General features: G+C 43.7%; 13 non-coding genes across 13 annotated transcripts; all 13 read left to right on the plus strand.

Annotated features, from left to right (window-relative positions):
• Positions 1 to 327: 327 nt before the first annotated feature.
• LOC125732851 (5S ribosomal RNA) lies at positions 328 to 446 on the plus strand. The gene has a single exon (XR_007392215.1). It is a non-coding gene; the product is annotated as a 5S ribosomal RNA (ribosomal RNA).
• A 1074-nt stretch (positions 447 to 1520) lies between these two features.
• On the plus strand, positions 1521 to 1639 carry LOC125734397 (5S ribosomal RNA). The gene has a single exon (XR_007393711.1). It is a non-coding gene; the product is annotated as a 5S ribosomal RNA (ribosomal RNA).
• Positions 1640 to 2714: 1075 nt separating this feature from the next.
• Positions 2715 to 2833, plus strand: LOC125734398 (5S ribosomal RNA). Its single transcript, XR_007393712.1, has one exon. It is a non-coding gene; the product is annotated as a 5S ribosomal RNA (ribosomal RNA).
• Positions 2834 to 3910: 1077 nt separating this feature from the next.
• LOC125733572 (5S ribosomal RNA) lies at positions 3911 to 4029 on the plus strand. Its single transcript, XR_007392913.1, has one exon. It is a non-coding gene; the product is annotated as a 5S ribosomal RNA (ribosomal RNA).
• Positions 4030 to 5108: 1079 nt separating this feature from the next.
• LOC125737094 (5S ribosomal RNA) lies at positions 5109 to 5227 on the plus strand. Its single transcript, XR_007396361.1, has one exon. It is a non-coding gene; the product is annotated as a 5S ribosomal RNA (ribosomal RNA).
• A 1080-nt stretch (positions 5228 to 6307) lies between these two features.
• LOC125731058 (5S ribosomal RNA) lies at positions 6308 to 6426 on the plus strand. The gene has a single exon (XR_007391347.1). It is a non-coding gene; the product is annotated as a 5S ribosomal RNA (ribosomal RNA).
• A 9834-nt stretch (positions 6427 to 16260) lies between these two features.
• LOC125732351 (5S ribosomal RNA) lies at positions 16261 to 16379 on the plus strand. Its single transcript, XR_007391732.1, has one exon. It is a non-coding gene; the product is annotated as a 5S ribosomal RNA (ribosomal RNA).
• A 1077-nt stretch (positions 16380 to 17456) lies between these two features.
• Positions 17457 to 17575, plus strand: LOC125734343 (5S ribosomal RNA). Its single transcript, XR_007393659.1, has one exon. It is a non-coding gene; the product is annotated as a 5S ribosomal RNA (ribosomal RNA).
• Positions 17576 to 18656: 1081 nt separating this feature from the next.
• Positions 18657 to 18775, plus strand: LOC125736816 (5S ribosomal RNA). The gene has a single exon (XR_007396084.1). It is a non-coding gene; the product is annotated as a 5S ribosomal RNA (ribosomal RNA).
• Positions 18776 to 19854: 1079 nt separating this feature from the next.
• On the plus strand, positions 19855 to 19973 carry LOC125737311 (5S ribosomal RNA). The gene has a single exon (XR_007396576.1). It is a non-coding gene; the product is annotated as a 5S ribosomal RNA (ribosomal RNA).
• A 1071-nt stretch (positions 19974 to 21044) lies between these two features.
• On the plus strand, positions 21045 to 21163 carry LOC125736374 (5S ribosomal RNA). Its single transcript, XR_007395654.1, has one exon. It is a non-coding gene; the product is annotated as a 5S ribosomal RNA (ribosomal RNA).
• A 1084-nt stretch (positions 21164 to 22247) lies between these two features.
• Positions 22248 to 22366, plus strand: LOC125733508 (5S ribosomal RNA). The gene has a single exon (XR_007392852.1). It is a non-coding gene; the product is annotated as a 5S ribosomal RNA (ribosomal RNA).
• A 1078-nt stretch (positions 22367 to 23444) lies between these two features.
• On the plus strand, positions 23445 to 23563 carry LOC125735749 (5S ribosomal RNA). The gene has a single exon (XR_007395039.1). It is a non-coding gene; the product is annotated as a 5S ribosomal RNA (ribosomal RNA).
• The last annotated feature ends 464 nt before the right edge of the window (positions 23564 to 24027 follow it).

The raw sequence follows: 24027 nt of genomic DNA on the forward strand, positions 1-24027 counted from the left end.
GAGGGTCGTTAATAGAAGCCTGCATGCAGTAGGCAAAGGAGTAATGTTTGCCGGCGGGGGACGTGCGGCGATTAACCTGTGCGGTAGTGAAAAGGAGTTAAAAAGAAGGAAGTGTGCGGATGCGGAAAGAATGGAATAATTGTGGTAGGCTGCCGGCTGAGTAGTTTGGTGAATGTTTGGTGTGGGTCCGGCGCTGCCGATTGGATGGTGGGGCTGCAGTGTGAGTCAGATAAAAAAAAAAAAAAGAACATTAGTAGTATCCAATGGGACTAACTGGCATGTATAGACGCGTGTAATGCAAAAGGGCTGTTTTTGGTCACGTCTCTCGCTTACGGCCATACCACCCTGAACACGCCCGATCTCATCCGATCTCGGAAGCCAAGCAGGGTAGGGTCTGGTCAGTACTTGGATGGGAGACCTCCTGGGAATACCAGGTGCTGTAAGCTTTTCTCACTTTTACTTTATACAGGGGGCGCTCCACTTCACGATTAATTTAAATCTATCACTCCCCTTCCATTTTACTATTTTATATATATATATTTTTTCTCTCTTTCATAAAGCCAGCTTTTAGAAACCGTTTTACTCTAAATACTTCCTGGTAATTCTAGGTGCTGTAAGCTGTTCGTGCCTTTATTCCACCAGGGCGCGATCTTCTCACAAACTTGAAGACTGTCACTCCCCATTCACGTTTTACAACTTATTGTTAATGATAAAGAGACAGCTTTTTACACACAGTTTTAAACAAAGTACTGATATTATTCCTCTTCAACTGACCGCTTTGTTTTCTATGCAAAAACCACTTCGCCACAGAAGACTCGATATTATTGGCATAGCAAGTTCTGCTCTTCTCCTTTCAAAACTTGCTAAAAGCTGTATTTAAAAGAACAGATTGGCCGGGGTAATTCACACCCTTCAATGCCAGCTTAATGTTTAGGTTAGTGGGAATCACAGAGGAATTAGGGATGGAAACTTCTTTGCTGGTGGTAGAAGCGGTCTGGTGAATTTTTAGAGAGAAGAGGCCGTCGATGTTTGAATGTAGAAAATTGTTCTGGCTGCAGCCTGCAGTATGGACTTGTTGGTGTGTGTAGCTCCCAGTGTTCTGACAGCGCGATGTTTTGGGGAAGCATCTGATTCAGCAGCTACCAGTGGGCTTGGTGCGGCGGAGATTTTGTGGCTGTTAGCGGAGTTGATAACAGAGGGTCGTTAATAGAAGCCTGCATGCAGTAGGCAAAGGAGTAATGTTTGCCGGCGGGGGACGTGCGGCGATTAACCTGTGCGGTAGTGAAAAGGAGTTAAAAAGAAGGAAGTGTGCGGATGCGGAAAGAATGGAATAATTGTGGTAGGCTGCCGGCTGAGTAGTTTGGTGAATGTTTGGTGTGGGTCCGGCGCTGCCGATTGGATGGTGGGGCTGCAGTGTGAGTCAGATAAAAAAAAAAAAAACCAGGAGTAGGATCCAATGGGACTAACTGGCATGTATAGACGCGTGTAATGCAAAAGGGGTGTTTTTGGTCACGTCTCTCGCTTACGGCCATACCACCCTAAACACGCCCGATCTCATCCGATCTCGGAAGCCAAGCAGGGTAGGGTCTGGTCAGTACTTGGATGGGAGACCTCCTGGGAATACCAGGTGCTGTAAGCTTTTCTCACTTTTACTTTATACAGGGGGCGCTCCACTTCACGATTAATTTAAATCTATCACTCCCCTTCCATTTTACTATTTTATATATATATATATTTTTCCCTCATTCAAAAAGGCAGCTTTTAGAAACCGTTTTACTCTAAATACTTCCTGGTAATTCTAGGTGCTGTAAGCTGTTCGTGCCTTTATTCCACCAGGGCGAGATCTTCTCACAAACTTGAAGACTGTCACTCCCCATTCACGTTTTACAACTTATTGTTAATGATAAAGAGACAGCTTTTTACACACAGTTTTAAACAAAGTACTGATATTATTCCTCTTCAACTGACCGCTTTGTTTTCTATGCAAAAACCACTTCGCCACAGAAGACTCGATATTATTGGCATAGCAAGTTCTGCTCTTCTCCTTTCAAAACTTGCTAAAAGCTGTATTTAAAAGAACAGATTGGCCGGGGTAATTCACACCCTTCAATGCCAGCTTAATGTTTAGGTTAGTGGGAATCACAGAGGAATTAGGGATGGAAACTTCTTTGCTGGTGGTAGAAGCGGTCTGGTGAATTTTTAGAGAGAAGAGGCCGTCGATGTTTGAATGTAGAAAATTGTTCTGGCTGCAGCCTGCAGTATGGACTTGTTGGTGTGTGTAGCTCCCAGTGTTCTGACAGCGCGATGTTTTGGGGAAGCATCTGATTCAGCAGCTACCAGTGGGCTTGGTGCGGCGGAGATTTTGTGGCTGTTAGCGGAGTTGATAACAGAGGGTCGTTAATAGAAGCCTGCATGCAGTAGGCAAAGGAGTAATGTTTGCCGGCGGGGGACGTGCGGCGATTAACCTGTGCGGTAGTGAAAAGGAGTTAAAAAGAAGGAAGTGTGCGGATGCGGAAAGAATGGAATAATTGTGGTAGGCTGCCGGCTGAGTAGTTTGGTGAATGTTTGGTGTGGGTCCGGCGTTGCCGATTGGATGGTGGGGCTGCAGTGTGAGTCAGATAAAAAAAAAAAAAACCAGGAGTAGGATCCAATGGGACTAACTGGCATGTATAGACGCGTGTAATGCAAAAGGGGTGTTTTTGGTCACGTCTCTCGCTTACGGCCATACCACCCTAAACACGCCCGATCTCATCCGATCTCGGAAGCCAAGCAGGGTAGGGTCTGGTCAGTACTTGGATGGGAGACCTCCTGGGAATACCAGGTGCTGTAAGCTTTTCTCACTTTTACTTTATACAGGGGGCGCTCCACTTCACGATTAATTTAAATCTATCACTCCCCTTCCATTTTACTATTTTATATATATATATATTTTTCCCTCATTCAAAAAGGCAGCTTTTAGAAACCGTTTTACTCTAAATACTTCCTGGTAATTCTAGGTGCTGTAAGCTGTTCGTGCCTTTATTCCACCAGGGCGAGATCTTCTCACAAACTTGAAGACTGTCACTCCCCATTCACGTTTTACAACTTATTGTTAATGATAAAGAGACAGCTTTTTACACACAGTTTTAAACAAAGTACTGATATTATTCCTCTTCAACTGACCGCTTTGTTTTCTATGCAAAAACCACTTCGCCACAGAAGACTCGATATTATTGGCATAGCAAGTTCTGCTCTTCTCCTTTCAAAACTTGCTAAAAGCTGTATTTAAAAGAACAGATTGGCCGGGGTAATTCACACCCTTCAATGCCAGCTTAATGTTTAGGTTAGTGGGAATCACAGAGGAATTAGGGATGGAAACTTCTTTGCTGGTGGTAGAAGCGGTCTGGTGAATTTTTAGAGAGAAGAGGCCGTCGATGTTTGAATGTAGAAAATTGTTCTGGCTGCAGCCTGCAGTATGGACTTGTTCGTGTGTGTAGCTCCCAGTGTTCTGACAGCGCGATGTTTTGGGGAAGCATCTGATTCAGCAGCTACCAGTGGGCTTGGTGCGGCGGAGATTTTGTGGCTGTTAGCGGAGTTGATAACAGAGGGTCGTTAAGAGAAGCCTGCATGCAGTAGGCAAAGGAGTAATGTTTGCTGGCGGGGGACGTGCGGCGATTAACCTGTGCGGTAGTGAAAAGGAGTTAAAGAGAAGGAAGTGTGCGGATGCGGAAAGAATGGAATAATTGTGGTAGGCTGCCGGCTGAGTAGTTTGGTGAATGTTTGGTGTGGGTCCGGCGTTGCCGATTGGATGGTGGGGCTGCAGTGTGAGTCACATAAAAAAAAAAAAAAAACCAGGAGTAGGATCCAATGGGACCAACTGGCATGTATAGAGGCGTGTAATGCAAAAGGGCTGTTTTTGGTAGCGTCTCTCGCTTATGGCCATACCACCCTGAACACACCCGATCTCATCTGATCTCGGAAGCTAAGCAGCGTAGGGTCTGGATAGTACTTGGATGGGAGACCACCTGGGAATACCAGGTGCTGTAAGCTTTTCTCACTTTTACTTTATACAGGGGGCGCTCCACTTCACGATTAATTTAAATCTATCACTCCCCTTCCATTTTACTATTTTATATATATATATTTTTTTTTTCTCTCATTCCTAAAGGCAGCTTTTAGAAACCGTTTTACTCTAAATACTTCCTGGTAATTCTAGGTGCTGTAAGCTGTTCGTGCCTTTATTCCACCAGGGCGCGATCTTCTCACAAACTTGAAGAATGTCACTCCCCATTCACGTTTTACAACTTATTGTTAATGATAAAGAGACAGCTTTTTACACACAGTTTTAAACAAAGTACTGATATTATTCCTCTTCAACTGATCGCTTTGTTTTCTATGCAAAAACCACTTCGCCACAGAAGACTCGATATTATTGGCATAGCAAGTTCTGCTCTTCTCCTTTCAAAACTTGCTAAAAGCTGTATTTAAAAGAACAGATTGGCCGGGGTAATTCACACCCTTCAATGCCAGCTTAATGTTTAGGTTAGTGGGAATCACAGAGGAATTAGGGATGGAAACTTCTTTGCTGGTGGTAGAAGCGGTCTGGTGAATTTTTAGAGAGAAGAGGCCGTCGATGTTTGGATGTAGAAAATTGTTCTGGCTGCAGCCTGCAGTATGGACTTGTTGGTGTGTGTAGCTCCCAGTGTTCTGACAGCGTGACGTTTTGGGGAAGCATGTGATTCAGCAGCTACCAGTGGGCTTCGTGCGGCGGAGATTTTGTGGCTGTTAGCGGAGTTGATAACAGAGGGTCGTTAAGAGAAGCCTACATGCAGTAGGCAAAGGAGTAATGTTTGCCGGCGGGGGACGTGCGGCGATTAACCTGTGCGGTAGTGAAAAGGAGTTAAAAAGAAGGAAGTGTGCGGATGCGGAAAGAATGGAATAATTGTGGTAGGCTGCCGGCTGAGTAGTTTGGTGAATGTTTGGTGTGGGTCCGGCGCTGCCGATTGGATGGTGGTGCTGCAGTGTGAGTCAGATAAAAAAAAAAAAAAACCAGTAGTAGGATCCAATGGGACTAACTGGCATGTATAGACGCGTGTAATGCAAAAGGGCTGTTTTTGGTCGCATCTCTCGCTTACGGCCATACCACCCTGAACATGCCTGATCTCGTCTGATCTTGGAAGATAAGCAAGGTAGGGTCTGGTTAGTACTTGGATGGGAGACCTCCTGGGAATACCAGGTGCTGTAAGCTTTTCTCACTTTTACTTTATACAGGGGGCGCTCCACTTCACGAATAATTTAAATCTAGCACTCCCCTTCCATTTTACTATTTTATATATATATATTTTTTTTCTCTCTTTCATAAAGCCAGCTTTTAGAAACCGTTTTACTCTAAATACTTCCTGGTAATTCTAGGTGCTGTAAGCTGTTCGTGCCTTTATTCCACCAGGGAGCGATCTTCTCACAAACTTGAAGACTGTCACTCCCCATTCACGTTTTACAACTTATTGTTAATAATAAAGAGACAGCTTTTTACACACAGTTTTAAACAAAGTACTGATATAATTCCTCTTCAACTCACCGGTTTGTTTTCTATGCAAAAACCACTTGACCACAGAAGACTCGATATTATTGGCATAGCAAGGTCTGCTCTTCTCCTCCTTTCAAAACTCGCTAAAAGCTGTATTTAAAAGAGCAGGTTGGCCGGGGTAATTCACACCCTTCAATGCCAGCTTAATGTTTAGGTTAGTGGGAATCACAGAGGAATTAGGGATGGAAACTTCTTTGCTGGTGGTAGAAGCGTTCTGGTGAATTTTTAGAGAGAAGAGGCCGTCAATGTTTGAATGTAGAAAATTGTTCTGGCTGCAGCCTGCAGTATGGACTTGTTGGTGTGTGTAGCTCCCAGTGTTCTGACAGCGTGACGTTTTGGGGAAGCATGTGATTCAGCAGCTACCAGTGGGCTTCGTGCGGCGGAGATTTTGTGGCTGTTAGCGGAGTTGATAACAGAGGGTCGTTAAGAGAAGCCTGCATGCAGTAGGCAAAGGAGTAATGTTTGCCGGCGGGGGACGTGCGGCGATTAACCTGTGCGGTAGTGAAAAGGAGTTAAAAAGAAGGAAGTGTGCGGATGCGGAAAGAATGGAATAATTGTGGTAGGCTGCCGGCTGAGTAGTTTGGTGAATGTTTGGTGTGGGTCCGGCGCTGCCGATTGGATGGTGGGGCTGCAGTGTGAGTCAGATAAAAAAAAAAAAAAAACATTAGTAGGATCCAATGGGACCAACTGGCATGTATAGAGGCGTGTAATGCAAAAGGGATGTTTTTGGTAGCATCTCTTGCTTGCGGCCATACCACCCTGAACACGCCCGATCTCATCTGATCTTGGAAACTAAGCAGTGTAGGGACTGGTTAGTACTTGGATGGGAGACCACCTGGGAATACCAGGTGCTGTAAGCTTTTCTCACTTTTACTTTATACAGGGGGCGCTCCACTTCACGATTAATTTAAATCTAGCACTCCCCTTCCATTTTACTATTTTATATATATATATTTTTTCTCTCTTTCATAAAGGCAGCTTTTAGAAACCGTTTTACTCTAAATACTTCCTGGTAATTCTAGGTGCTGTAAGCTGTTCGTGCCTTTATTCCACCAGGGCGCGATCTTCTCACAAACTTGAAGACTGTCACTCCCCATTCACGTTTTACAACTTATTGTTAATGATAAAGAGACAGCTTTTTACACACAGTTTTAAACAAAGTACTGATATTATTCCTCTTCAACTGACCGCTTTGTTTTCTATGCAAAAACCACTTCGCCACAGAAGACTCGATATTATTGGCATAGCAAGTTCTGCTCTTCTCCTTTCAAAACTTGCTAAAAGCTGTATTTAAAAGAACAGATTGGCCGGGGTAATTCACACCCTTCAATGCCAGCTTAATGTTTAGGTTAGTGGGAATCACAGAGGAATTAGGGATGGAAACTTCTTTGCTGGTGGTAGAAGCGGTCTGGTGAATTTTTAGAGAGAAGAGGCCGTCGATGTTTGAATGTAGAAAATTGTTCTGGCTGCAGCCTGCAGTATGGACTTGTTGGTGTGTGTAGCTCCCAGTGTTCTGACAGCGTGACGTTTTGGGGAAGCATGTGATTCAGCAGCTACCAGTGGGCTTCGTGCGGCGGAGATTTTGTGGCTGTTAGCGGAGTTGATAACAGAGGGTCGTTAAGAGAAGCCTGCATGCAGTAGGCAAAGGAGTAATGTTTGCCGGCGGGGGACGTGCGGCGATTAACCTGTGCGGTAGTGAAAAGGAGTTAAAAAGAAGGAAGTGTGCGGATGCGGAAAGAATGGAATAATTGTGGTAGGCTGCTGGCTGAGTGTTAGGTTGAAGAAACTGTTAGTAATCATTTGTTATCATTTCTGTATAATCAGCAATGAGTGTAAATATGTATATACATTATTTTGTTTTTCTTTACCTTCATACTTTAGATTATATTAGTTTACACGTATCCTGAGCACGTGTTTAAATAGTTGTCCACCTGAGTAAAACCAGAACTTCTTCTTCTCTCACAGTCTTTTCTTTGTTCTCACTCCAAGACCCCTGCCCCCCATTGACTATAAATAAAGGTGCCAAGGGGAACCACCCTTTGTAACACATTCCTTTGTAGCCTAGCATGCAGAGAGTGTGGTTACCCTTGTGCAAATAAAACTCTAAGTGTGTTGTCTCGTAATTAATGGTGTGTACAGAGTTGGAGTGGAAAGCCTGTCGCTTTCTCCAACATATACTGTATTGTAGTTTGGTCCTGTGTGCAGGGTTGGAGTGGAAAGCCTGACGCTTTCTCCAACATATTATTTGGTCCTTCGAGCCGGATCCGAGGACACCTGACGACATCGCCAGCGCACCGAGAGGAGCGACACCGAAGTCTGTCGACAGCCACTCGGAGACGGGTGCAAGAAAGACCTGTGACGTGAATTCGTCATCAGGCCGGTGGTTAGAACTGCGCTCGACGTCTGGTGATGTCTGACGGACCTCGGTGGCGGAACACAGGCACACAGGACAGGTGAGACAACAAAGGTTATTCAGCTAAATAACCGGGTCAATTGACGTGGGTTAGGCTTAGCCGTAATTAAGCAGAAAAGGGGTTAGGCTTAGCCGTAATTAAGCAGAAAAGGGGTTAGGCTTAGCCGTAATTAAGCGAAATATGAACATGCATGTATTGTGTGAATGACTGGACTAAGACTATTATAGAGGCTTAGAGTTGCTTTGGTCAGTCCATTTCTTATTTTGCCTGGTGGGAAAGAAGTACTGGTGATTGAAGGATCAAGGACGGGTTTCATCCCTGAAAACCGATACCGCTGCACGAACAGCGTGCAGTAGAAGGCCGTATTGGTGTCCTCCCATATATCTCGTACCAGTGAAATTCCACCCAGGACCTGTGTAGTGCGGAGACGGGAAAGAAAAAAAATGGGAAAGAATCAGAGTAAGAGGATTGAACTAGAGGGAGATGAGAAGTTTATGGAAGGATATAAACCAGGTTCAGGACAAATAAGTAATCAGAGGTGGAGAAAAAAACATGGGTTTGAAGGGAAACTCCACACTCCAGATATCTTAAAATTACAAGGAAATTTAAGACTAGAAATGTTACAAACCTTGAAGAAAGGAAAATTGGAGAAAAGGAAAAAAGAATATAAGTATTCAGATAATTGGTTGGAACAAAGTAAGTTAAGAGATGTACGTAGAAAGCAGAAAAAGGATGATAGAAAGGATAAATTAACTGCAGCCGCTCTAGTCACTTTAGATGATGAGACGGTGGCCAAAATAAAACATAGAGAAAATAGACCACCAGCACCGCCACTATTGCCTGCCCCCATGCAACCCGTAGATAGAAGGGAAATAAAACAACCATCAGCTATGGGCACAATACCAAAGAAGCCATCAGCTCTTCCTTCTTCCCCCATTATAACTAGGAGTAGAGATCCTACGTTATACCCTGTGCGCGATCTAGCTACTGCTAAGGTTCGATGGCATCCGCGAAATGAAGGCATTGATATTGATAGTGAAGAGGAAGAAATAGAATTACAATGCCCCCTAGTGGAGGTGGCAAACCCTAATAGAGAGCCAGATGGAGGACCTGAAACAATGTTAGTCTATAGACCATGGACAGCTGAAGATAGAACGGCAGCATTAAAGGGAATACCTCCTGTTGATGAAGGGGTACCAGAATTTTGGACAGCAATATTGGAACTACAGAGCAGTTTCCACCTGAATGGTAGAGAAATGTTCCAATGTTTAAGACAGCTGTTCAATCATAAATGGGGAAGAGTAGCAGGAGACTTTACTGGTCATGGACCAGACAATCAACCACTTGCACATAATTCACAAGCTCTGCAACAGAGTATGCAGCAATTACATGGAAGGATAGAGACAGTGTTTATGAGACGAGCAGATTATGGCAGAATTGCACAATGCAAGCAAAAAGATGGAGAAGAGCCAGAGGATTTTATGGATAGGATGAGAGTGGTGTTTAGAGGGAATTCAGGAATTCCTCATAATGAGGAAAATGGAGGAGTTTATCAGCAACAGTTAAAACGTGCGTTCATCACAGGGCTAAAACCTGAACTGAAGAGATACATAGATAAACATTGGGTACATCAGAATACTGGTTCAGTGCAGCAAGCCCTAGAATATGCCCAACACGCCCATACAGCACAAAAACAGAAATCAGACGCAGTGTTTGCTGCTAATGATACTGTTGCAATAATACATATGAATCCTCCGGGGAGGGGAGGGTTCAGAGGAAGGTCACGAGGCCGAGGAAGGGGGAGAGGTGCTTTTAGGAGCAATCAGCGAAATTTATTACAGCAAGATAACACTTGCTGGACATGCGGAAAACTTGGGCACTTAGCTAGGCAATGTAGAACCAAGTTTATAAACAACCCAAATTCCACAGAGAATCAATGACAATTAGCCTGTGAACTATCAAAAGAGCCAGATAAGCTGCAAAAACAGGATGAGACAGAAGAGATAGATTTGCAAGCAGTTTGCCAACTGCTAGCACTAAAACAACTTGAAGAACTACCAAAACGAAGGCTTATTATAAATGGGAAAATATATGAGTGCCTATGTGATACCGGAGCCTGTAGAACAGTGTTAACCACTAGCCCTCCAAGGGTCACCTTTTCCTCGTCCTCCATAAATATCCGAACTGCAGGAGGCCAAGCCAAAAGTCATCAATTGACAAATCCAGTTAGCATAAAAGATGAGGAAACAGAGTTAGAATGTCACGCCCAAGTGCTAATAAGCCCTTCATGTCCAGTCAATCTGTTAGGAAGGGATCTTATGATACAAATGGGTATTAGTGTGATTGCAACACCCACTGGCATGAAGGCTATAGTAGAAAAGCAAACTTTCGTGATACATGGCATGTCAGCTCCACAGTATTATTGGTCCCTAGATCTGGGGGGGACAGCACAGACACGTGAAATATTGAGAAAAACTAGAGAAAAGCAGTCCCCTAAACAAACCCAGTTCATGCCTGACGATGCCTTACACGTCACTATGTGGTACAAAGGCACCCCAGGACCAGATTATGCCTATGACAAAACGTTTCATGCCCTTCAAGACACTTGTATCACCTTACAACATATATATGTTAACTCCACTACTGGCTTTTCTGCTGCTTCAGTCATCTTATCTAATAAACAACAGGCTGTGTTCAGAGGGGGAACACCACACGTATCTCTATCAAAACCACCTCAGATGCAGTGGAAGGATGTAGAGATGTTCTTACGAGATTCCATGCACAGTTACAATGACTACCAACCCGTACCTGGCTCCTTTTGGAGCTATGACAAAAAACACAATGTGTGGCGGTTTCCTTTGGGATGGAGAGTTCAAACCACTCTCACCACACACTTGCAGGACCCAACCTGACAAATTTTTCCAACCCTGGAGGAGGGATCATGTCCAGATCTAGATCGCCTCCCGGAAGGGTTGTGGTCGTCCTCCCCCACTGATGTAGGACTGGTAAAGGGGTTTCCACCTTACAAAGTAATTGTGAAATCAGAACACCGTCCGGTAGTTAGACAATACCCGTTAAAACCTGAAGCAGAGAAAGGTATAGCCCCTGTAGTGCAGGATATGTTGGCATCAGGAATATTGCGAGAGGCTCCTGAGGCCACTTGCAATACTCCTATCTTCCCCGTCCAGAAGGGACATACAGGGAAATGGCGCATGGTGCAGGATTTAAGACCAGTAAATGAAATAGTACAACATGCTGCACCAGATGTGCCTAATCCACACCTTTTGTTAAATTCCTTGTCCCCTGACAAGAAGTATTTTTCAGTAGTGGATCTGAGTAATGCCTTTTTCTCAGTACCACTACATCCTGATTCACAACACTTATTTGGTTTCACTTATAAAGGACATAAATACACATACACTAGACTCCCTCAAGGGTTTTCAGAAAGTCCACATGTATATATACAATGGCACTGCGGTATTCAATGAGTTCCTGTAAAATACCGTCCCATAGTCAAGTGCTATTGTATGTAGATGATATATTAATTGCTTCAGATACAAAACAGCATTGCAAAGAAGCCACACTGTTAGTGTTACAGCATTTGTATGATACAGGACATAAGGCATCAAAACAAAAATTACAGTATTGCAGAGAGGAAGTTATATATCTTGGACATAAACTCTCCCAAAAAGGTCGATCGTTATTAGAAACTAGAAAACAGGCAATACAAGAGGCACCAAAGCCAAAGACTAAACAGCAAATGATGTCCTTCTTAGGACTTTGCAATTATTGCAGGGAATGGTTACCTGATTATGCTGCACTCGTTCAACCTTTACAAACCCTGATTTATGGGAAGGACATGGCACTGAAAGATAAAATTCAGTGGACAAAAGAAGGAGAATTGGCATTCACAAATCTAAAAATGATGTTACAAACTAATGTGACACTTGCTCAGCCAGATTATCAACAACCATTTACCCTATGTGTTGATGCAAATCAAGGGTATATGAAGGCAGTATTAACACAGCCATTCGGCGCAAAAGAGAGGCCATTAGCGTTCTATTCTAAACGATTAGATGCAGTGGCAGCTGGTTTTCCGCAGTGTTTGCAGGCATGTGCAGCTGCTGCAGAAGCAGTGAAATTATCAGCAGAATTAGTGTTGTGTCACCCACTCACTTTGAAGGTGCCACATTCAGTTTCTTTAGTTTTACTGCAGACGCCACTGCCATTCCTCACACATGTTAGACATCTGACCCTAGTCTCACTCCTGCTTTCACAGTCAAACATCACAATACAGCGATGTGGTCCTCTCAACCCTAGCACCCTTCTTCCGACAGCGGAAGATGGAGAGCCACATTCGTGCAAAGCAGTTGTGGAAGAACAAACCAAACCAAGAGCAGATATTTTACAGACCCCAATACCAGATTCAACGGTTGTTTTTGTAGATGGATCAGCATCAAAAAATGACATGGGGAAGAACAAGGTCGGATATGCTGTAGTTACATCTACTGAAGTGTTGGAGGCCAATGCACTTCCCCCTGCTTGTTCAGCACAAGTGGCTGAACTCTATGCTGTAATTAGGGCATGCGAGCTCTTCAAAAACAAGCCACTTACAATATACACTGATAGTCAATATGTGTTTGGAGCTGTTCATCACCATGCAAGAGTGTGGAAAAATAGAGGATTCAAGACATCGCAAGGAACATCTTTAACTCATACGAACCTATTACTCAGGTTGTTAGATGTTGTGCAATTACCATATTGCCTTGCGATATGCAAATGTAAGGCACACCAAACTGATGCTTCCGCAATAGCTAAAGGAAACAGTTTTGCGGACATGACGGCAAAAAGTGCTGCACAAAAACAACCTGCCTTAAATGTTACAGATGTCTTGTTGATAGATAGTGATGTACTATGTGATGCACAGACTCATGCACCTAAAACAGAAATACAGAGCTGGATTAAGAGAGGAGCAATACAACAAGGGAAAACTTATTATATGAATGACAAGCCCATCCTACCAAAAAATTTATACAAGACAGCTGCCTTAGTGAGCCATGGACACACCCATGTCTCAACAGGAGGGATGGTACATATTATCCAACAATACTTTTATACTATAAATTTTTCTGATTATGCAAAACAATTTTGTCGAGCGTGCTTAATTTGCTGTAAACACAATGCACAAGGCAACATAAGGCCAAAACGTGGCCAGTTTCCCGCAGCTGAATATCCATTTCAAATTGTACATATGGATTTCATTGAATTATCTTGGTCACAAGGGAAGAAGTACTGTCTAGTCATTATAGACACCTTTTCTAAGTGGGTAGAAATATACCCTGTAAAACACTGTGATGCAATGACCGTTGCAAAATGTTTGGTAGGCCATTATTTCCCTACCTATGGCATACCTCATATTATAAGATCGGACAATGGGACTCATTTTGTGAATCAAACCATGTCCCTTTGCTCACAAGCACTCGGGTTTACGATCAAAAATCATTGCGCTTATCACCCCCAGAGCGCAGGCTTAGTGGAAAGGACCAACGGCACCATTAAAACAAGACTCAGAAAGACAGTGGAAGAGACAAAAAGACCGTGGCCAGAATGTTTGTCTCTAGTAAAATTATGGATGAGAATAACTCCCACTCCTGCAGGATTGACACCATTTGAAATAGTGTATGGTAGACCGTTTCCCTTAGCAACCGAAATGAGTGATATAGGAAAAGCAGACAGAGAAAATACGTTAGCCGATTGGATGCGTAAGCTATTATCATCACAACAAAAACATAACCCCAGTAGTCTGCCAGTAAATTCTGTTTCTGTTCAACAGGATAATCTGCAGCCAGGAGATTGGATCCTGGTCAAGGTCCTGTTGCGAAAGGATTGGAGCACACCCCGGTGGGACGGACCCTATCAAGTCCTGCTCACAACACCAACAGCGGTGAAAATAGCAGAGCGACCTTCCTGGATACATAAGAGTCACTGTAAGCCCATCAAGCCCGTATCAGAGACCTCTGTACCTTCGGAGTAGCAGTGGAAGTCCGCTACAAAGGCGCAGCAATCAATAGGATACTGACGTCTCAACCCGGTGAAGAAAACAGCTGATCTGCACTCCATTTAGAATGGCTCTGATTGGGTGGGGATGTGGTAAGGTAACTCTCGGTGTAATTCTCTTTATGGGAATTGTTGGTCTGCTTCTGCACTCACCAGAGCAGGTGTTTCGCCCACCTAGATGGACACATGATGGTTCCCACCTGAGACCTATCTCCACAAATGAGACCCATCCTTTCCTACAAAATTACTGGTACTGTTATGTTTATGATTCAGCAAAGAAAGACAATTTAACTAATTGTTATGTCTGTACCCACATGCCATCTCATGCCGATGGATTAACTATATATGGGAAACCTATGAATAAGTCACAAGCAAAGTGTGCTGCCTCTTTTGCAGGTGTAGGCTATCAGCATGATAATATAAAAATAAATGACACAGATCCATATACTGCTGGTTTGGATAATGGCGTATGTGCACAGCAGTTTTGGATCGATTTTGCTATAAAAGTGTCAAATATATCCTTACCTTTATCTGTCCACCTGAACATGGACCCTAAAACATTTAATCACTCAATGTGTTATGACCAAATGAACAGCACCCACCATATGGGGAACACCACCAACTGTGCCCAAATACTAGTACACGGAGAAGGTGCCCCGGTAAACATAAGTGGATTTAGTAATGGCACCTACTGGGTGCAAGGAGTAGCTTGGTTATGTGGACCCCGCGCATATTTCGTTTTGCCCTATAACTGGTATGGTGTGTGCGCTCCAATCTTTGTGTCAGACCATACTTTCCTGGTGTCACTGTCGTCTACACCAGCGAACCGCAGGCGCCGGTCCATCATAACTACAGCTTCTCTCCGTCCTCATGACAGTGTCTGGGGTTCAGATGTTCCCCAGGAGTTCAAACATTGGTCTACAGACCAGAAAGTATTAATGTCTCTTTTTCCCTGGGTAGGAACAGCAAAGAATACGTTACGATTAGAAACTATTGATTATCGTTTGGGGCTGTTCATAAATAACTCCATCATAATAAATGAGCAACAGAATGGAGAGATAGATGCTATTAAACAGATGGTCATTCAGAATAGAATGGTTTTAGACATACTTACTGCTGCACAAGGTGGTGTGTGCGTGCTCTTAAATAATACCTGCTGTACATATATTCCCGATAATGTGCACTCACCCAACATGACTACAGCCTTGGACCGTCTGCGAGAACTTCAAAAGATCATGACCTTAGACCCTCATGCTGGCCCCTCATGGTTGAATTGGTTTCTTACTGGGTCCTGGTGGCAGTTACTGCTAAAGTTCTCACTCCCCATTCTTGTTACATTATTATTTGTATGTTGTTGTTTCATTTGTATTATACCCTGCCTCCGTTCCATGATACAACATACTTTTAGTTCTGTTTTTCTGCTATACACTGCAGAAGAACGAATGGATTTACTAACCTTGTCTAGCCCTCTTAATAATGATGATGATGTGATCTGAATGACGGTTGTGCTGAAAGTGTTTTTGCAATTTGTACAATACTGATGCTTCTGATCATACTGTCATGATAAACAGGAGGGACTGTTAGGTTGAAGAAACTGTTATTAATCATTTGTTATCATTTCTGTATAATCAGCAATGAGTGTAAATATGTATATACATTATTTTGTTTTTCTTTACCTTCATACTTTAGATTATATTAGTTTACACGTATCCTGAGCACGTGTTTAAATAGTTGTCCACCTGAGTAAAACCAGAACTTCTTCTTCTCTCACAGTCTTTTCTTTGTTCTCACTCCAAGACCCCTGCCTCCCATTGACTATAAATAAAGGTGCCAAGGGGAACCACCCTTTGTAACACATTCCTTTGTAGCCTAGCATGCAGAGAGTGTGGTTACCCTTGTGCAAGTAAAACTCTAAGTGTGTTGTCTCGTGATTAATGGTGTGTACAGAGTTGGAGTGGAAAGCCTGTCGCTTTCTCCAACATATACTGTATTGTAGTTTGGTCCTGTGTGCAGGGTTGGAGTGGAAAGCCTGACGCTTTCTCCAACACTGAGTAGTTTGGTGAATGTTTGGTGTGGGTCCGGCGCTGCCGATTGGATGGTGGGGCTGCAGTGTGAGTCAGATAAAAAAAAAAAAAAAAAACATTAGTAGGATGCAATGGGACCAACTGGCATGTATAGAGAGAGGCGTGTAATGCAAAAGGGCTGTTTTTGGTAGCGTCTCTCGCTTGCGGCCATACCACCCTGAACACGCCCGATCTCATCTGATCTCGGAAGCTAAGCAGGGTAGGGTCTGATTAGTACTTGGATGGGAGACCACCTGGGAATACCAGGTGCTGTAAGCTTTTCTCACTTTTACTTTATACAGGGGGCGCTCCACTTCACGATTAATTTAAATCTAGCACTCCCCTTCCATTTTACTATTTTATATATATATATTTTTTCTCTCTTTCATAAAGGCAGCTTTTAGAAACCGTTTTACTCTAAATACTTCCTGGTAATTCTAGGTGCTGTAAGCTGTTCGTGCCTTTATTCCACCAGGGCGCGATCTTCTCACAAACTTGAAGACTGTCACTCCCCATTCACGTTTTACAACTTATTGTTAATGATAAAGAGACAGCTTTTTACACACAGTTTTAAACAAAGTACTGATATTATTCCTCTTCAACTGACCGCTTTGTTTTCTATTCAAAAACCACTTCGCCACAGAAGACTCGATATTATTGGCATAGCAAGTTCTGCTCTTCTCCTTTCAAAACTTGCTAAAAGCTGTATTTAAAAGAACAGATTGGCCGGGGTAATTCACACCCTTCAATGCCAGCTTAATGTTTAGGTTAGTGGGAATCACAGAGGAATTAGGGATGGAAACTTCTTTGCTGGTGGTAGAAGCGGTCTGGTGAATTTTTAGAGAGAAGAGGCCGTCGATGTTTGAATGTAGAAAATTGTTCTGGCTGCAGCCTGCAGTATGGACTTGTTGGTGTGTGTAGCTCCCAGTGTTCTGACAGCGCGACGTTTTGGGGAAGCATGTGATTCAACAGCTACCAGTGGGCTTCGTGCGGCGGAGATTTTGTGGCTGTTAGCGGAGTTGATAACAGAGGGTCGTTAAGAGAAGCCTGCATGCAGTAGGCAAAGGAGTAATGTTTGCCGGCGGGGCACGTGCGGCGATTAACCTGTGCGGTAGTGAAAAGGAGTTAAAAAGAAGGAAGTGTGCGGATGCGGAAAGAATGGAATAATTGTGGTAGGCTGCCGGCTGAGTAGTTTGGTGAATGTTTGGTGTGGGTCCGGCGCTGCCGATTGGATGGTGGTGCTGCAGTGTGAGTCAGATAAAAAAAAAATAAAAAACCAGGAGTAGGATCCAATGGGACTAACTGGCATGTATAGACGCGTGTAATGCAAAAGGGCTGTTTTTGGTCACGTCTCTCGCTTATGGCCATACCACCCTGAACACGCCCGATCTCATCCGATCTCGGAAGCCAAGCAGGGTAGGGTCTAGTTAGTACTTGGATGGGAGACCTCCTGGGAATACCAGGTGCTGTAAGCTTTTCTCACTTTTACTTTATACAGGGGGCGCTCCACTTCACGATTAATTTAAATCTATCACTCCCCTTCCATTTTACTATTTTATATATATATATATATTTTACTCTCATTCATAAAGGCAGCTTTTACACACCGTTTTACTCTAAATACTTCCTGGTAATTCTAGGTGCTGTAAGCTGTTCGTGCCTTTATTCCACCAGGGTGCGATCTTCTCACAAACTTGAAGACTGTCACTCCCCATTCACGTTTTACAACTTATTGTTAATAATAAAGAGACAGCTTTTTACACACAGTTTTAAACAAAGTACTGATATAATTCCTCTTCAACTCACCGCTTTGTTTTCTATGCAAAAACCACTTCGCCACAGAAGACTTGATATTGTTGGCATAGCAAGGTCTGCTCTTCTCCTCCTTTCAAAACTTGCTAAAAGCTGTATTTAAAAGAGCAGGTTGGCCGGGGTAATTCACACCCTTCAATGCCAGATTAATGTTTAGGTTAGTGGGAATCACAGAGGAATTAGGGATGGAAACTTCTTTGCTGATGGTAGAAGCGGTCTGGTGAATTTTTAGAGAGAAGAGGCCGTCGATGTTTCAATGTAGAAAATTGTTCTGGCTGCAGCCTGCAGTATGGACTTGTTGGCGTGTGTAGCTCCCAGTGTTCTGACAGCGTAAAGTTTTGGGGAAGCATGTGATTCAACAGCTACCAGTGGGCTTCAAGCGGCAGAGATTTTGTGGCTGTTAGCGGAGTTGATAACAGAGGGTCGTTAAGAGAAGCCTGCATGAGGTAGGCAAAGGAGTAATGTTTGCCGGCGGGGGACATGCGGCGATTAACCTGTGCGGTAGTGAAAAGGACTTAAAGAGAAGGAAGTGTGCGGATGCGGAAAGAATGGAATAATTGTGGTAGGCTGCCGGCTGAGTAGTTTGTTGAATGTTTGGTGTGGTTCCGGCACTGCCGATTGGATGGTGGTGCTGCAGTGTGAGTCAGATAAAAAAAAAAAAAAAACAGGAGTAGGATCCAATGGGACTAACTGGCATGTATAGAGGCGTGTAATGCAAAAGGGCTGTTTTTGGTAGCGTCTTTCACTTACGCCCATACCACCCTGAACGCGCCCGATCTCGTGTGATCTCGGAAGCTAAGCAGGGTAGGGTCTGGTTAGTACTTGAATGGGAGACCACCTGGGAATACCAGGTGCTGTAAGCTTTTCTCACTTTTACTTTATACAGGGGGCGCTCCACTTCACGATTAATTTAAATCTAGCACTCCCCTTCCATTTTACTATTTTATATATATATATTTTTTCTCTCTTTCATAAAGGCAGCTTTTAGAAACCGTTTTACTCTAAATACTTCCTGGTAATTCTAGGTGCTGTAAACTGTTCGTGCCTTTATTCCACCAGCGCGCGATCTTCTCACAAACTTGAAGACTGTCACTCCCCATTCACGTTTTACAACTTATTGTTAATGATAAAGAGACAGCTTTTTACACACAGTTTTAAACAAAGTACTGATATTATTCCTCTTCAACTCACCGCTTTGTTTTCTATGCAAAAACCACTTCGCCACAGAAGACTCGATATTATTGGCATAGCAAGTTCTGCTCTTCTCCTCCCTTCAAAACTTGCTAAAAGCTGTATTTAAAAGAGCAGGTTGGCCGGGGTAATTCACACCCTTCAATGCCAGATTAATGTTTAGGTTAGTGGGAATCACAGAGGTATTAGGGATGGAAACTTCTTTGCTGGTGGTAGAAGCGGTCTGGTGAATTTTTAGAGAGAAGAGGCCGTCGATGTTTGAATGTAGAAAATTGTTCTGGCTGCAGCCTGCAGTATGGACTTGTTGGTGTGTGTAGCTCCCAGTGTTCTGACAGCGCAACGTTTTGGGGAAGCATGTGATTCAGCAGCTACCAGTGGGCTTCGTGCGGCGGAGATTTTGTGGCTGTTAGCGGAGTTGATAACAGAGGGTCGTTAAGAGAAGCCTGCATGCAGTAGGCAAAGGAGTAATGTTTGCTGGCGGTGGACGTGCGGCGATTAACCTGTGCGGTAGTGAAAAGGAGTTAAAGAGAAGGAAGTGTGCGGATGCGGAAAGAATGGAATAATTGTGGTAGGCTGCCGGCTGAGTAGTTTGGTGAATGTTTGGTGTGGGTCCGGCGCTGCCGATTGGATGGTGGTGCTGCAGTGTGAGTCAGATAAAAAAAAAAAAAAAAACATTAGTAGGATACAATGGGACCAACTGGCATGTATAGAGGCGTGTAATGCAAAAGGGCTGTTTTTGGTAGCGTCTCTCGCTTATGGCCGTACCACCCTGAACACGCCCGATCTAGTCTGATCTTGGAAGCTAAGCAGGGTAGGGTCTGGTTAGTACTTGGATGGGCGACCACCTGGGAATACCAGGTGCTGTAAGCTTTTCTCACTTTTACTTTATACAGGGGGCGCTCCACTTCACGATTAATTTAAATCTAGCACTCCCCTTCCATTTTACTATTTTAAATATATATTTTTTTTCTCTCTTTCATAAAGGCAGCTTTTAGAAACCGTTTTACTCTAAATACTTCCTGGTAATTCTAGGTGCTGTAAGCTGTTCGTGCCTTTATTCCACCAGGGCGCGATCTTCTCACAAACTTGAAGACTGTCACTCCCCATTCACGTTTTACAACTTATTGTTAATGATAAAGAGACATCTTTTTACACACAGTTTTAAACAAAGTACTGATATTATTCCTCTTCAACTCACCGCTTTGTTTTCTATGCAAAAACCACTTCGCCACAGAAGACTCGATATTATTGGCATAGCAAGTTCTGCTCTTCTCCTTTCAAAACGTGCTAAAAGCTGTATTTAAAAGAACAGATTGGCCGGGGTAATTCACACCCTTCAATGCCAGCTTAATGTTTAGGTTAGTGGGAATCACAGAGGAATTAGGGATGGAAACTTCTTTGCTGGTGGTAGAAGCGGTCTGGTGAATTTTTAGAGAGAAGAGGCCGTCGATGGTTGAATGTAGAAAATTGTTCTGGCTGCAGCCTGCAGTATGGACTTGGTGTGTGTAGCTCCCAGTGTTCTGACAGCGCGACGTTTTGGGGAAGCATGTGATTCAGCAGCTACCAGTGGGCTTCGTGCGGCGGAGATTTTGTGGCTGTTAGCGGAGTTGATAACAGAGGTTCGTTAAGAGAAGCCTGCATGCAGTAGGCAAAGGAGTAATGTTTGCCGGCGGGGGACGTGCGGCGATTAACCTGTGCGGTAGTGAAAAGGAGTTAAAAGGAAGGAAGTGTGCGGATGCGGAAAGAATGGAATAATTGTGGTAGGCTGCCGGCTGAGTAGTTTGGTGAATGTTTGGTGTGGGTCCGGCGCTGCCGATTGGATGGTGGGGCTGCAGTGTGAGTCAGATAAAAAAAATAAATAAAATTAGTAGGATCCAATGGGACCAACTGGCATGTATAGAGGCGTGTAATGCAAAAGGGCTGTTTTTGGTAGCATCTCTCGCTTACGGCCATACCAACCTGAACACGCCCGATCTTGTCTGATCTCGGAAGCCAAGCAGGGTAGGGTCTGGTTAGTACTTGGATGGGAGACCTCCTGGGAATACCAGGTGCTGTAAGCTTTTCTCACTTTTACTTTATACAGGGGGCGCTCCACTTCACGTTTAATTTAAATCTATCACTCCCCTTCCATTTTACTATTTAATATATATATATATATATATATTTTTCTCTCATTCATAAAGGCAGCTTTTACACACCGTTTTACTCTAAATACTTCCTGGTAATTCTAGGTGCTGTAAGCTGTTCGTGCCTTTATTCCACCAGGGCGCGATCTTCTCACAAACTTGAAGACTGTCACTCCCCATTCACGTTTTACAACTTATTGTTAATGATAAAGAGACAGCTTTTTACACACAGTTTTAAACAAAGTACTGATATTATTCCTCTTCAACTGACCGCTTTGTTTTCTATGCAAAAACCACTTCGCCACAGAAGACTCGATATTATTGGCATAGCAAGTTCTGCTCTTCTCCTTTCAAAACTTGCTAAAAGCTGTATTTAAAAGAACAGATTGGCCGGGGTAATTCACACCCTTCAATGCCAGCTTAATGTTTAGGTTAGTGGGAATCACAGAGGAATTAGGGATGGAAACTTCTTTGCTGGTGGTAGAAGCGGTCTGGTGAATTTTTAGAGAGAAGAGGCCGTCGATGTTTGAATGTAAAAAATTGTTCTGGCTGCAGCCTGCAGTATGGACTTGTTGGTGTGTGTAGCTCCCAGTGTTCTGACAGCGCGACGTTTTGGGGAAGCATGTGATTCAGCAGCTACCAGTGGCCTTCGTGCGGCGGAGATTTTGTGGCTGTTAGCGGAGTTGATAACAGAGGGTCGTTAAGAGAAGCCTGCATGCAGTAGGTAAAGGAGTAATGTTTGTCGGCGGGGGACGTGCGGCGATTAACCTGTGCGGTAGTGAAAAGGAGTTAAAAAGAAGGAAGTGTGCGGATGCGGAAAGAATGGAATAATTGTGGTAGGCTGCCGGCTGAGTAGTTTGGTGAATGTTTGGTGTGGGTCCGGCGTTGCCGATTGGATGGTGGGGCTGCAGTGTGAGTCAGATAAAAAAAAAAAAAAAACATTAGTAGGATCCAATGGGACCAACTGGCATGTATAGAGGCGTATAATGCAAAAGGGCTGTTTTTGGTAGCATCTCTCGCATACGGCCATACCACCCTGAACACGCCCGATCTCGTCTGATCTCGGAAGCTAAGCAGGGTAGGGTCTGGTTAGTACTTGGATGGGGGACCTCCTGGGAATACCAGGTGCTGTAAGCTTTTCTCACTTTTACTTTATACAGGGGACACTCCACTTCACGATTAATTTAAATCTATCACTCCCCTTACATTTTACTATTTTATATATATCTATATATTTTTCTCTCATTCATAAAGGCAGCTTTTACACACCGTTTTACTCTAAATACTTCCTGGTAATTCTAGGTGCTGTAAGCTGTTCGTGCCTTTATTCCACCAGGGCGCGATCTTCTCACAAACTTGAAGACTGTCACTCCCCATTCACGTTTTACAACTTATTGTTAATAATAGAGAGACAGCTTTTTACACACAGTTTTAAACAAAGTACTGATATTATTCCTCTTCAACTGACCGCTTTGTTTTCTATGCAAAAACCACTTCGCCACAGAAGACTCGATATTATTGGCATAGCAAGTTCTGCTCTTCTCCTTTCAAAACTTGCTAAAAGCTGTATTTAAAAGAACAGATTGGCCGGGGTAATTCACACCCTTCAATGCCAGCTTAATGTTTAGGTTAGTGGGAATCACAGAGGAATTAGGGATGGAAACTTCTTTGCTGGTGGTAGAAGCGGTCTGGTGAATTTTTAGAGAGAAGAGGCCGTCGATGTTTGAATGTAAAAAATTGTTCTGGCTGCAGCCTGCAGTATGGACTTGTTGGTGTGTGTAGCTCCCAGTGTTCTGACAGCGCGACGTTTTGGGGAAGCATGTGATTCAGCAGCTACCAGTGGCCTTCGTGCGGCGGAGATTTTGTGGCTGTTAGCGGAGTTGATAACAGAGGGTCGTTAAGAGAAGCCTGCATGCAGTAGGTAAAGGAGTAATGTTTGTCGGCGGGGGACGTGCGGCGATTAACCTGTGCGGTAGTGAAAAGGAGTTAAAAAGAAGGAAGTGTGCGGATGCGGAAAGAATGGAATAATTGTGGTAGGCTGCCGGCTGAGTAGTTTGGTGAATGTTTGGTGTGGGTCCGGCGTTGCCGATTGGATGGTGGGGCTGCAGTGTGAGTCAGATAAAAAAAAAAAAAAAACATTAGTAGGATCCAATGGGACCAACTGGCATGTATAGAGGCGTATAATGCAAAAGGGCTGTTTTTGGTAGCATCTCTCGCATACGGCCATACCACCCTGAACACGCCCAATCTCGTCTGATCTCGGAAGCTAAGCAGGGTAGGGTCTGGTTAGTACTTGGATGGGGGACCTCCTGGGAATACCAGGTGCTGTAAGCTTTTCTCACTTTTACTTTATACAGGGGACACTCCACTTCACGATTAATTTAAATCTATCACTCCCCTTACATTTTACTATTTTATATATATCTATATATTTTTCTCTCATTCATAAAGGCAGCTTTTACACACCGTTTTACTCTAAATACTTCCTGGTAATTCTAGGTGCTGTAAGCTGTTCGTGCCTTTATTCCACCAGGGCGCGATCTTCTCACAAACTTGAAGACTGTCACTCCCCATTCACGTTTTACAACTTATTGTTAATAATAGAGAGACAGCTTTTTACACACAGTTTTAAACAAAGTACTGATATAATTCCTCTTCAACTCACCGGTTTGTTTTCTATGCAAAAACCACTTGACCACAGAAGACTCGATATTATTGGCATAGCAAGGTCTGCTCTTCTCCTCCTTTCAAAACTCGCTAAAAGCTGTATTTAAAAGAGCAGGTTGGCCGGGGTAATT

The sequence above is a fragment of the Brienomyrus brachyistius genome, chromosome 2 (genome assembly GCF_023856365.1).
Source record: "Brienomyrus brachyistius isolate T26 chromosome 2, BBRACH_0.4, whole genome shotgun sequence".
NCBI classification, from domain to species: domain Eukaryota; kingdom Metazoa; phylum Chordata; class Actinopteri; order Osteoglossiformes; family Mormyridae; genus Brienomyrus; species Brienomyrus brachyistius.